The sequence below is a fragment of the Lepeophtheirus salmonis genome, chromosome 4 (genome assembly GCF_016086655.4).
Source record: "Lepeophtheirus salmonis chromosome 4, UVic_Lsal_1.4, whole genome shotgun sequence".
NCBI classification, from domain to species: domain Eukaryota; kingdom Metazoa; phylum Arthropoda; class Copepoda; order Siphonostomatoida; family Caligidae; genus Lepeophtheirus; species Lepeophtheirus salmonis.
The window spans coordinates 11,709,602-11,721,984 of record NC_052134.2 but is presented as its reverse complement, the minus strand read 5'-3'; the positions used below and the strand labels follow the sequence as shown (position 1 = coordinate 11,721,984).

The 12,383-nt window shown below is 28.1% G+C and overlaps 1 protein-coding gene across 15 annotated transcripts in view; it reads right to left on the bottom strand.

Moving 5' to 3' along the window:
• Positions 1–11,961, bottom strand: part of SK (small conductance calcium-activated potassium channel) — a 456,472-nt gene extending 444,511 nt beyond the window's left edge. For 8 of the 15 annotated variants that reach the window (XM_071887623.1, XM_071887628.1, XM_071887627.1 and 5 more), the window contains exon 1: positions 11,593–11,866. The gene's annotated coding sequence lies outside the window, so the exon portion shown is untranslated. Of the gene's footprint in view, positions 1–11,592 lie in introns of all 15 variants that reach the window. The other 7 variants (XM_071887624.1, XM_040711116.2, XM_040711114.2 and 4 more) reach the window with 5 other exon arrangements.
• Positions 11,962–12,383: the final 422 nt, after the last annotated feature.

Genomic DNA, 12,383 nt, shown 5'->3' with positions numbered 1-12,383 from the left:
AGTCGATGTGTCAACATGGTAAGGCTCCCAAGAATGTGCCCTCTTTTTCTATTTCATTTGAGGTGTAGTCGGAAAGCGAGTCGGTGCAACGCCTAACTTTAGACTTTAGCCCAGGTTGCAGTACATATTAGCGGCCAAAATAAATTATTTTTGAAAAGTTAAAAAATATACCAAAGTTAATATTGTAATCACTTTTATTCTTACAATTTTTACACAATAAATTTCTTTTCAAAATAATCTACGATTTTAATTCGAACACTGCAAGCAATAAGAAACGTTATTTATAAACTGTGTAAATCAAGTCTTTAAATTCATAATATGATTAGGATGCTAAAACAATTATTTAGTTCATTTTCGAAAAAAAAAGAAAAATGATGTGTGGAACCATACATATATTCATTTAATCATTGTAAATCACATTGTTATTACTAATTTCCTGCCATTGTATGATTAAGGGAATATTATCTTCTAGGTCTGAATACATAAAACTATTCCAAATTGATTCTTTTTTGATAATAAAATCCATAAATCTAGTAGTAACATGAGACGGTACAGTTAACATTTTGCGACAGACACAATGTCCCAAAGTTGAAAATAAATCAAATGCATCAAAAGATGTTATTTTTAACGTGGGTCTAATTTACATAAGTATTTGTAGTATGTAACTAAATCCTTTCCATTTTTAATGTAAAAACATATGAATTATTTTATATTGAGTGCTTATCAGATTTGATTGAATATGTCATGAGTTATTTGTGAGCAAACATCTATGTATCCATTGTTGTCAATATTCATGATGAAACGTGATACCATAACAATATGAACATTGAAATGGTTTTTGTAAAATAAAAAATGACCATACATTTGTATATTTTGGTGTTTACATAAATTATAAAATCAAACACACAGAAGTAAACTATGTTGTAATAAAGCTAGTTGAATAATTTTATACAACTCAAAATATTTAAAAGCATTTAAGCATTATTTAACGATGTCCTTTTCTGCTTTTAATAATATCGTGATGACTGTAGAGTTTACATAAACAAGCTACCTATGCCGTGAAGAGTATTTTTTTAAAAGCAATTTGCACTCAAACCAGTTGTCAAATTCAAAAAATAAAATCTAGATCTGAAAGCTTGATTGATTGGACTTATTTTATTCAATAAAATCACATCCTGCCTCAATTAAAGTCTTTATACGAGGCTGAAAGTGCGAGCAGGCCTTTGCCACTTGGACCCGTCACAAATTCTGGAATTTCTACTTGGTCGGACTGATAAGATTGTCTTTGGTATCGCAGGGGGTTCGGTTGGTTTGTCGCTCAATCACATCCCAGATAAAAAAAATCTATCAGATTCCGATCCAGCGAGTTTTGAAGCACAAAGTCAGGCAAGATGAAGCCGTCAAAATTGTCACTTTGACTTATGACCTCAAACTGCATTGCTGTTGCATTAGAATCATCTTTTGGAACCTCATATTCCCTCTGTACCATGTGAACGAATGCCATATTGAGTCTCAGAGTTTGATCGATTGTTATATATTTTCATGTACTCTAAGGAGGAATTTTTCCAAATATTTGGGGGAAAAAAAAATTTGTCAATTGATTAATTTTTTTATAACTGGTGTTTTTGAACAACCTATCTACAAAATAAATGTTTTTCCCGAATCTTTGACATATAAGTAGAGTTGGAAAAAAAAGTTGAAACTGAAAAATAACATATGAAACCTTAGACTTTCAAGAAATATTTGGGGGATGAACAGCTTAGCTGTCATGACCTTGGATTGGATTATACAAATCCCACTCTGTATCGAGCAAAGAACATAGGAAACAATTATTCCAATGTATTTTCTCAATTTTACTTTGAGTCCATGAAGGACTTACCCTTTTAACTGTCCAAACATTCCTCAATATTAATCTTCACCTTCATGCACTATTGAATACTTTATTCTTCAATGTTCAAAGAATTAAAGAATAATGATATTAGCTTTGCAAAATAAATAAAAAAATTAATCACGCTCATGTTAAAGTTCTAATTTATACAACTCTATCATTGTATAAAAACAAATATTAATATTATTTGTCAACTAATACATACTAAAATTTAAATATATAATTATTTATATAGTTTTTTGTGTAGCTCCTACATTTGGTTTTGCAATTTTTATAATAAAGAGATGGGTTAATTTTATGTATTATTTTTTTTTGCTCAAAGGCATGGACGTGAACTAAAAAAAATGAGAACGGATGTTCGTAGACATATTCATTTATCAAGACCCCCCCAGACTGATTTATATTCCTTTTCCTGTCAGTATGAAAATTTAGTGTGTTCTTTATTAATTATTGTACATTCTATGCTTGTTTAAATGCTTCTAGATTAACAACCTTTTTTTCTATGTTTTACAAATATCACATTATAGAACATTTATAAAAAAAGAAACTGTTTTAGCCCCGTTTCTTTGATATATTGTACGTCAACATAAAAACAATCTTAAACAATTGATATATATTTCCCAATATAGCCTTTCAAATAAAACCAATCAATTTATAAGTATTTCATTGTGGAAATGATTATTTGCTAATTTTAGTACAATTTTGCAGTGCTTCCAAAGGTATAATAAAAATAATTCGACGATAAATTGTCGAAATGTTATACAGACTCAATTTCGAGAAAAATCATTCTGGTTTGCCTATTCTGGAAGGGTTTTATCTCTCTCTTTTTAGGTAAGTTAAACAAAGAAGAAAAATAAAATCAGTATTTTTCTTATATTTTTATACAGCCAAATTATTTTTTGTTAACAGTTAGTCCATTTTAGTGTAGCATGGGCCTGTATTAAGAAATGAAAAATGTAGTCCCATTCAGTTCAGTCTTTTTTTTTCTGTATAGTTTAGTCATCCATATCAGTCCTATAAACTTTTAAAGTTTGATTAATTGATTAAGTCAATCAACTTTATTTCGTTTTCTTTATTAATACGTTCTAGTACTGACACTCTAAAAGACCGGTCCCAAGATTTGAAAGGACTGGGCCTAAGACTCGTCAGGACAAAATAAATAAGAAATGACAAAATGCTAAAATTTCAACAAAAAATACATTTACACATGTATTATACAAGATTATTCATGAAATAAAAGAAAACAACTAAAAAAAAATGAACCCATTTGTCTTAACTTACATAAGTAAAGCACGCTAAAATGAATTTATATTATAATACGAAGTAAAAGTTCGTAGGATTTTTTGAATGGAGATAAATGAGTCAAGTTATATTTCAAATTGATATAATAAATTGATGTTTTTATATAACATTAGCTTAAATAAATGCATGTATTTTCCTCTTTGGAGTAAAGTCACATTAATCAGTACCTATATATACAATGGTTTGTGGACAAATAGTTATTGTGTTCTAAAAGACGACACATACAGCAAATGGGAAAATGTAGAAAAGAACGACACAAATTAAATAAGGAAGAGTTGCTCACATAACAAAATATAGAATAAATAAAAGCCTAGTAAATGTCTATTGTTTTTTACCCATCTCATGATGATGATCTATTATGTACTATTATCTCCTTCAAGTGAATTGATATTTTTTTAATATAAAACTAAAACTATGCAGGGTTGGTCAACAAAACTTGCCCTCAAGAGATTGCTTTAGAAATACGTCCATTATTATTTATCTTCATTATATCACAAATAAAATAAGTATTGATTCCTTTCTAACCCTAATTACAAGAGGTTACGTAATCCAATAGCATCGTCATGGAATATTTAAGGGTGAGGTGTGTTCAAAAAAAGAAGTTGAATTTGTATTTAATAAAAAATATTTATTTATAAATCAATATTTATATTATCCTATCATATAACTTTTCGACTAAGCCTCGAACTCTTCCAGCTATGAAGTTTTTATCTTCTCACTAGTTGCATATCTTGACCCTTTTATAGGTCTCTTCAGTTTTGGGAATAAAAAAACTCACATGGGACCAAATCTGGTGAATCTGGTGGCTGAGATATGATTGGGGTGTTGTTTTTGACCACAAACAAGTATTCTTTTGGTCATAATAAAGGAGTTTCTGAACAAACTTCACTGACACTCGTGTCCTGTTCATAACGTTTGAAAAAAATAATATCAAAGGACTCCTGTGATTTTGACGGTTTTCAAAAACCATTTTCTTTACTGCTTCAACATTTTCATTTATTGACGTACTTGGGCATCAAAAGCAAGGCTCTTCATCGGTTTTGTTCCCGGAGATTTGGTAAAATTTTGTATCTCTTGTAAACATTTTTTTTAATCAGAAAAGTTTCAGCATATTTTACTGTTAATATTTTAAGCATTTTGGAGCACATAATTTCATTTTTAATACAACATTTGTGCAAATTCTTTAATCAATGGTTTTAAATAGTAAAAAATCGCCGAACATGCAAAATAATAGTAACTGTTTTGCCTTTCAAAAACAAAATAAACATGTTATGTAGCTGAAACAGTAAATCTTTATATTCGTGGCATGGGGACTGAAATAAAAAGAAAAAATACCGGATGTATCTTGCCGAAAAATTTGAAAAATCTCCTTAATTTTTGAGTAAACCTTGTATGACAAAATGTATTTAAATCACAATTGCTGCTTATTTAACTAACATCTAACAAACATTTATGTTGGCATATAAAAAATTACTACAACTATGCACTTTCATGTTTGATCAGGGTTTTTAAAGCCCTATACTAAGATGATTTAATCATTACTTGAATGTTCAACTTTTAATTGTTCGCAAAGAATTAATAATTTTTACTCAGTATTAGATTGATTTCATATAATTAGTCGTTTTTAATCAATGTTTAATTCTTTTAAATCTATAAATTATATCAAATTATTTTTATTAAATGTTAATTTTGGAAGTGTCTAGGATTATATTATCATTATAAAAATAAAAAAAAACAGCTTAGCTCTTTCCATTTGCCGAGGAAGCTATAGGACACTAGTTTGCCTCTGGGAGTGAAGGGAGTAGTTAATTTTTAACAAATCTTTGTTCAATTATTCATATTTGTTATATATTTAGGTACTTTCATATGATTTTTTTTTTTGATAAAACACTTCTATTTTTACTATTTTCTTTTATAAATTATGAAAAAAATAATTACAAGTGATATTTACGGAAGTAATTTCTATCATTTTATTGACATAATGGTACATTTCAAGCTATTTGTAAAAATAAAATTTTTGAATTATCTTTTCTTGTAAAATAGACACCTTCTCTTTGGTTTTGATAAAAGATTGTTATTTGACCAGCATTAATTTGAAAATATATTTTATTGGCTGTGTTTTCTTTTGCTTATACTTAATTCAACTGATTGTATTTCATTATAATCACCAAAAGGATATCAAATCAGGATTTTACGCAGAACGTAACAATTACGACAGAGTACGACATGGAAATTTTCTGCGTCATAAAATTAAATTTTTTTACTGATCAAGGTTTATGAAAAAAATCCTAGAACATTATAGTTTGCATATTTTAGCTTATGACATATGGAAAATATTAGCTTTTGGCAATTTATTTTTGCAGAAAAAAATAACAATCTATAGTTACCCTAAAAGAGTTATACATATATATAACTAATTTGCTTTTATGTTTTGGTAGTTATTATGTTTTCGCCCTTGGTCAACAATAGGCAGGCGTTGAGCATTGAATTGTTTAATTTTAATATTCTTTTGTACATTATCAATATTATCCGACACATGATATTCATTTAAGTTATAAATATTAAAAAAATCAAGGTCCTATTACTCTGCAAAATAAACCTTTAAATAAAAAGAATATTTTCTGATGTTACCATTACTTGATCCCTGAAATGGTCGTCTGTATAAAGTTTTCAAACATTTTGGTTAATAACATGTAATTTTAAAAGAGCTTAGTAATGTATCATTCCTCCTTTTCCAAAATCAAGGTGAAAACAGGACTAGCTTTAATACTTAAGGGTCATTTTTTTTAATCTTTAAAATGAGGAAAAATAAATCAAATAAAATTTATAGCCTCAAAAAAGATTAATTTAAAAAAAGTTAACAGAAAAACATTGTTCTAACCATGTAGATAGTTTTGAGAATACATAGACAAAACCTCTTGTATAATTCAAACCAGGTCGGTACTCTCTCGAACCTATAAGAAATGTAAAAAAATCAAAAAATCTCAAAGTTATGATGGATTAACAGGAAAAAAATAGATTTATATATTAATGAAGCAATTTATATAGGATGCACATTATATAGTGCTCCCTGATATAAATCATAAATATATTGTGATATAAGATATAATTAATTAGACATAGTAGTGAAATATTACAAACGTGTGTCTTTATTACAAGAGTACTGCTTCATTTAGTCTTTTATTTGTCTCTTATATAGATTTTATCTTAATTTATGTGCATTTTCAGTATAAGTTAAGATTTGAATTAACTCTAAATACTCGTATGTTAAAAGGAATTTTGTTTGTTATTACTTGTGAACAGTCTAAAGACTAAAGTACTCCCATTATACTTTCTTTTATAAAAATCTTATTATTCTTCTTGAAGACGGAACATATATGAATTTAAATAAGCAATTAGAAGTTACGTTTGTGTAACACTGAAGATTATATGGGAGTGATATTCTGTTTGATTATAGCAAAATTTGTTTTTTGGCCGTCACCTAATTACTCTCGGCATTACCGGTTAAAAATGCTAGTCTGTAATATGGGCCTCAAAAACTACAATTTTATAAGTTAACTATTGTAACACTATAATAACTGAAGTTCTTAGCACATGAAAATTTTTTGGGAAATCTAGTGAGTTCATAATCATATTTATGAACTTAATATTGCAAAAATATCCTGAGAAAAAAAGATTTAAAAAAAAGTATATTTAAAACATTTCATCAAGGTGTAAATTGAATTTCCTTTTGTGTGTTATATGATTATTATTATTTCATACAAGATTCTGAACCATGTAGCTCAATGAACAACGTGCTAGGTAGATCATAATTCTATTAAACAGAATATGCGTTGGTTCGCAGCACGGTCGTTCCTAGAGAAATACCGTTTTGAATTATAGATGGAAAATATTGTGTGATGAAATATGAATTGTAATTTTTTGGCAAAAAGAACAAAAAAATCTATAAATAATAACATATTTAATTAGTTTATGTTTTGGACATTAATCATTCCTTTCGATTACTTATATTTCAATTTTTATGTTATTCTTAAATTTTTATCATTTATGAACAGTCTTGAAATATTATTTCTCGTTTATAGAACATCATTAAGAGCACTTTCCATGTATATACATTTTTTTAATTACTTTATCAATTTTAGATATTAGGACAATAAATCTTTGGTTCACAACAATAATTATATGAAATACTATTCGGTTGCTTTTTGGACATATAAAAAAAAAGAAACATAAAATCAGCATGGTAAGCCTGGAAATTTGATCTTATTTTGTTTTGGAGCAGAGCAGTTTAGATGTCATGAAGTTTCATTTTTTCAGCTGCAAACAGCTGTGACAAGGAGTGAAAGTAGTACACAAGAACATGGGCAAGAGTTACTCCAATGTCGATCCTCAATTCTACTCTCAGTCCAACAAAGACTTACAATTATAACTGTGCAACAAATCTTTATGATTCCTCTATCTTTTATATGTACACTCAAATTTTAAACGAGGTTTGTATGTGATTATATTTAGTAGAAAAGGAATTTATCTCCTAAGTATGTTAAAAATAAAGATAACAGATTTTGAAAACGAAAAGACACTCTTTAGTTCGCCAACACTAAAAAAAAGGATAGCTAACAAATGGTAACGATTAGCATTACTGATAATAAGAGATTTAAATAATATAAAATAATTAAATAAACGAAACTTAAAGTGGTAAACCAGACAATTAGAAGATGTTGATCCTCACTTCTACTCTCAGTACAAGGACTTACGCTTATACCAAAACAAACCCTCAGAATTACTTTTTGTTTCCACGCAGTAATGATAACTTTATATGTTTTTTTCCTTCCTTTAAGAATAAAAAAATTATTATTAAATCTTAATAAATGAAATTTTTATCCAGGTAGCAATTAAAAAAAGAGCACGATCTTTATATTTTATAGTTATTTAACATTTGCTAATGTTTATTATTTTAAATCTAAAATTATGATACCCGTGACTCATGATATAATAAATCAAAAGTGAATCAGTCAATATAAGTAGAAGATGTTCCAATTTTTTTTACTCGGTCTTAATTGATTTTTCTATACTGATATTTCGGTTGAGACAGTGGACCGATATTTAATTGTTTCACATTTTTGCACAATTTTTTCGGTGTCACTCTATAGACCAATTTTCTATTAATTCGGGTTGTACTAATATTAAACCTTTTAATTTTCATATGATATCATAAAATCATGGTCTAGATCGAATTTTAAATAAGACATATAAAAAAATATTTTTTGTCAGATTCAGACCAAACACCTATAACAGTCCCAATTAGTTCGATCTAACAAAAATCCGAACAGTTTTAGATCTAATATTTGTAAATATACATCAATTATTATCTACAAAAAATATTTATGGGTTTATTAATCAACATTTTAGACTCGCCAAAAAAGTTTAAAACAATATCTTCCAGTGAAAATGGATTGTTTTATTAATTTGTGGCAAAGTATAAGTACGATTGGTTTACGCTGGAGGGCGTACTAGAAAGATAAAATTTCGTGATAAATAACTTTTAGCACAGTTTTTGATTATTTAAATCGGTATTGTTTGAGCGTGTGTCAATGATGGACACGTGAAAAAGGAAATTCCCTTTATTTTACGGATTTTCTTCGAACAAGACGAAAATATATGACAGGCAGCTGAAAATGTGATTAGTGTTGATTGTGATGATAATTTTTTTCACCCCATTATACATAATTTAAATTTCGTCTACTCCGTTCCCATCATTTTGATGTCAAAGTTAAGATTTGTCCTTGTTATCAATTTTAGACTTAATTTAAAAACATTATGATCGACCACATAAACAATAAAGTATCATGAATTGAAAGTAACTTGATGCACAAGTTTGTTTATTTCAATATTTTATTATTTTTTATCTTCATAGACTTAATAAATCAATGGTTGATTTTTGACGGAGGAACGGGAAAGGTAAAACAATGCCTCAGAGAACTTTTCCTATGTTCGGTATCGTTTGGCGTTGAGTCTTTAGGTAGATGTTTGGTGGAGTATCGCAAAAAGAGGCAAAATACAACTATAAAACCATACGCCACAGAACCTACTAACAACGATATAGGCAATAAGGCATAGTTTTACTTTGGCCGTTATTCCACAAAACTTAATATGTATTTTAATGAAATAAAACAAAATAAAATCAACAGTAATAATTTATTATAAACTAAAAAAAAGTACACAGTCTACATATTTTAAAGTGTCTCGTAGATGATAAAAGAGGGGGGGGGGATATTTAGACGGTTTAAATCGTTGCTCTCGTCTTGGAAGAGGACAAAATAAAGAAAGTCAATACTTTGATTTTTTTATTATTTTATCTCTATATTTTTTCGTGGCAATGCATTCTGACAAAAAATAATCAGCAATTTCACTTAAGGCTTTGCAAAATTTGTCTCCAGCCCAAAGAATGTTCTTATCCCTTTCGAGGCGATAGGTTAATTAATTTACCATTACATTTTTTATTATCTGTTGCCTTAAGTACTTAATATTATATAAAACAGAAGATTATAAATTATTTATTTGGGTACTGCATTGCTCAAAAGTCTAATTCGAGTTAAGAGTGTTTCTCAAATAAAAATTATGACTGAGTAAAATCTTGTGAAAGGTAAGTTCTACATATTTAATTTCAATTCGAAATTTTTTTGAGATTCTTGATATTTTTTAAATTCATTTTTTTAATTATTTTCATTCATTGTCTGCAGATTCAGTTCATTTTGAATTTAGATGGTTACAAATTAACCTCTCGCCAGTAAAGAAAAAATAGTGATTTATAAGAATATATTGTTTACATAGGAAATATTTTACTCTTATCAAAATTTTAGAGACAGTTTCGAATATATTTTATTTTTTTAAGGCGGGAAGTAGAACAGAGTTTAAAAAAGTATTTCCCTGACTTTTCCTGATATCATTTCTAAATGTAACAAGGGTTTATCTATAGTTGATCTTTTGTATGCAAGCACAGGTCCCTAAGAAGGAAGAGTTATATGGAGGAAGGAGTGGACTCCCTATTTAATAACTCAATGGCACTTCTGGGCACTCATGAAGGCTAAAAAATATATATAAATGTGTCTTGTTTATAATTTATACGTCATATTGATTCTGTTTGTAACTATTTTTTATAGAGGGCCAGCCAGGAAAAGCTTTGGAGGTGACAATGGTCTTCCCTTTATTAGGATTACCTTTCGGTTCAGACGGTGCAAAGGTCTAATGAGTCAGGGAAAAGTGTAATTTGGGTTTTTAAGATGCAATATTGGCCAACATCCAGAGTTTTTTTATAATTATCACAATTAATAGAAATTAGAATAGTATTTATGATTTTTATTTTCTTGAAATTTTGTAAATGTAAATACAAAATAAACTTTTCTGAATATATTTATTAAAATTTTTAAGATTGAATCTAGCAATTTAATAACAAATATGTATCCTAAAATTTTTTTAGATTTTTACATCTAGTAATACTGGTTGTAGATTAATTAATTAAGTGGCTCCTATTGGGATTCCAGGGATCTTTTGAGATTTTTATACAAATATAATTATCAAATTTGATTTTTTATAAACTGAATCCAAGAATTTTTTACAATTATCACTTGCAATGGGTTAAATGAAACTGTCTCTTTGAGTGAATCCCTATTTCTAATGATATTGATTTTTCACGTTTTCCTTAGTTAAAAAATATCAAATTGATTTATTGGTCATTCCTCTTATAAAATTGATCAATTTGTTTTATGCAGATTTTATATTCTATTAAAGATATTTTCCATTGTTAGTCGAAGCGTACAATATTTAATTTAACACTTAAAACTGGTCCAAAGAAGTCAAGCCTAATATTGATGAACATTTTGAACAAAAAATTATTTTTGGAAAATTTAATTTAAAAAAACAACTAGGGGTATAAAAGTATCTGTATTTTTACTCATGGACCTTTAACTCGAAATATGTCAAGATTAACATCACTCTAGATTTCTACACTTTTTTTTAATAGTTAGACTATCCACATTCTCCACTCAGCAATCCTTTGAAACATGGGATCAATTTGCGTAAGTAGTAAGGTCAGATAAAATATTATCTTATGAAGTAAGTTTCGGCGTATGAGGATTTGGGACGGAAAAATAATCTTCGTTTGAGTTTATCATGTCAATAATTTATCAATTAAAAATATGAATAGGTATGATAAAGAGATGTTCATATCCAGAAGACACAATTGGGATAAGATAGAGACGATTGAAAATATATAATAGGTTCTTTCTTCTTAACATTGAGTTGACTTTATAAATGTAATTCAGATATCATAATGTTAACTTTTTAATCAAGACATAATCTGCCACTTTTAAAGAGATTACATAATATACAAATATATGTCTTACCTTTAATATATCTCATTCTGCAGAAGTCATTATTGTAATTCATCAAAAAAAAGAAAAGAAAAAAAAAAGGTGTTGTGGCTATTGTGATGAAACAAACATTCAAAATAGCCGGGAAAATTCAACCATAGAGGGTGACAATAACTTTGCAGGAAAAAAAAAATACAACACACAAAAGTTACACTCCGAATTGTTCCAATATAGTTTATACTACTATGAATACAAGGATTTTGTAGGTCATACGTTGTTGAAGACTACAATAGTTCTTCTTTTCTTCGACAAGGGCTTTTATTTAGTTTTGTGTTTTCTTTTCGGAAAGAAGGAAGCGCTCTGTGAGTGTATGTGTTTATACACACATGGAAAAGACGATACGCAGAAAGACACACGGCTTTCTCTTCAGTTTTTCTTCCTTCCTTCCATTTTATTGAATTCTCTTTGGCGAGTTTCGTAATAAAAACATGGAACGAACGGTTCTACTACTTCTCCCTACATATTATATCTAATAAAGAAATAAATATACTTCTCCCCTTATGTACATATTTATGTGTGTTTCTTATTTTTCCTCTTGTCATTAGTCCCTTCATTTCATGAAACATAGCTAGTCCCCCACTGCAAGTGAACTGGGATATTTTACACCCCAAGATGAATGAAAATTAGAAATATACCGATAAAAAAAGTTCTGGCAATCTTGATTCTTTATTAATATTATGAATAAAATAGTTGCATACACCAATACCAAATTTTTATTAATTATGGCTTGACAATAATTTTTTTAAAGGTCGTTTCTCTCCGTG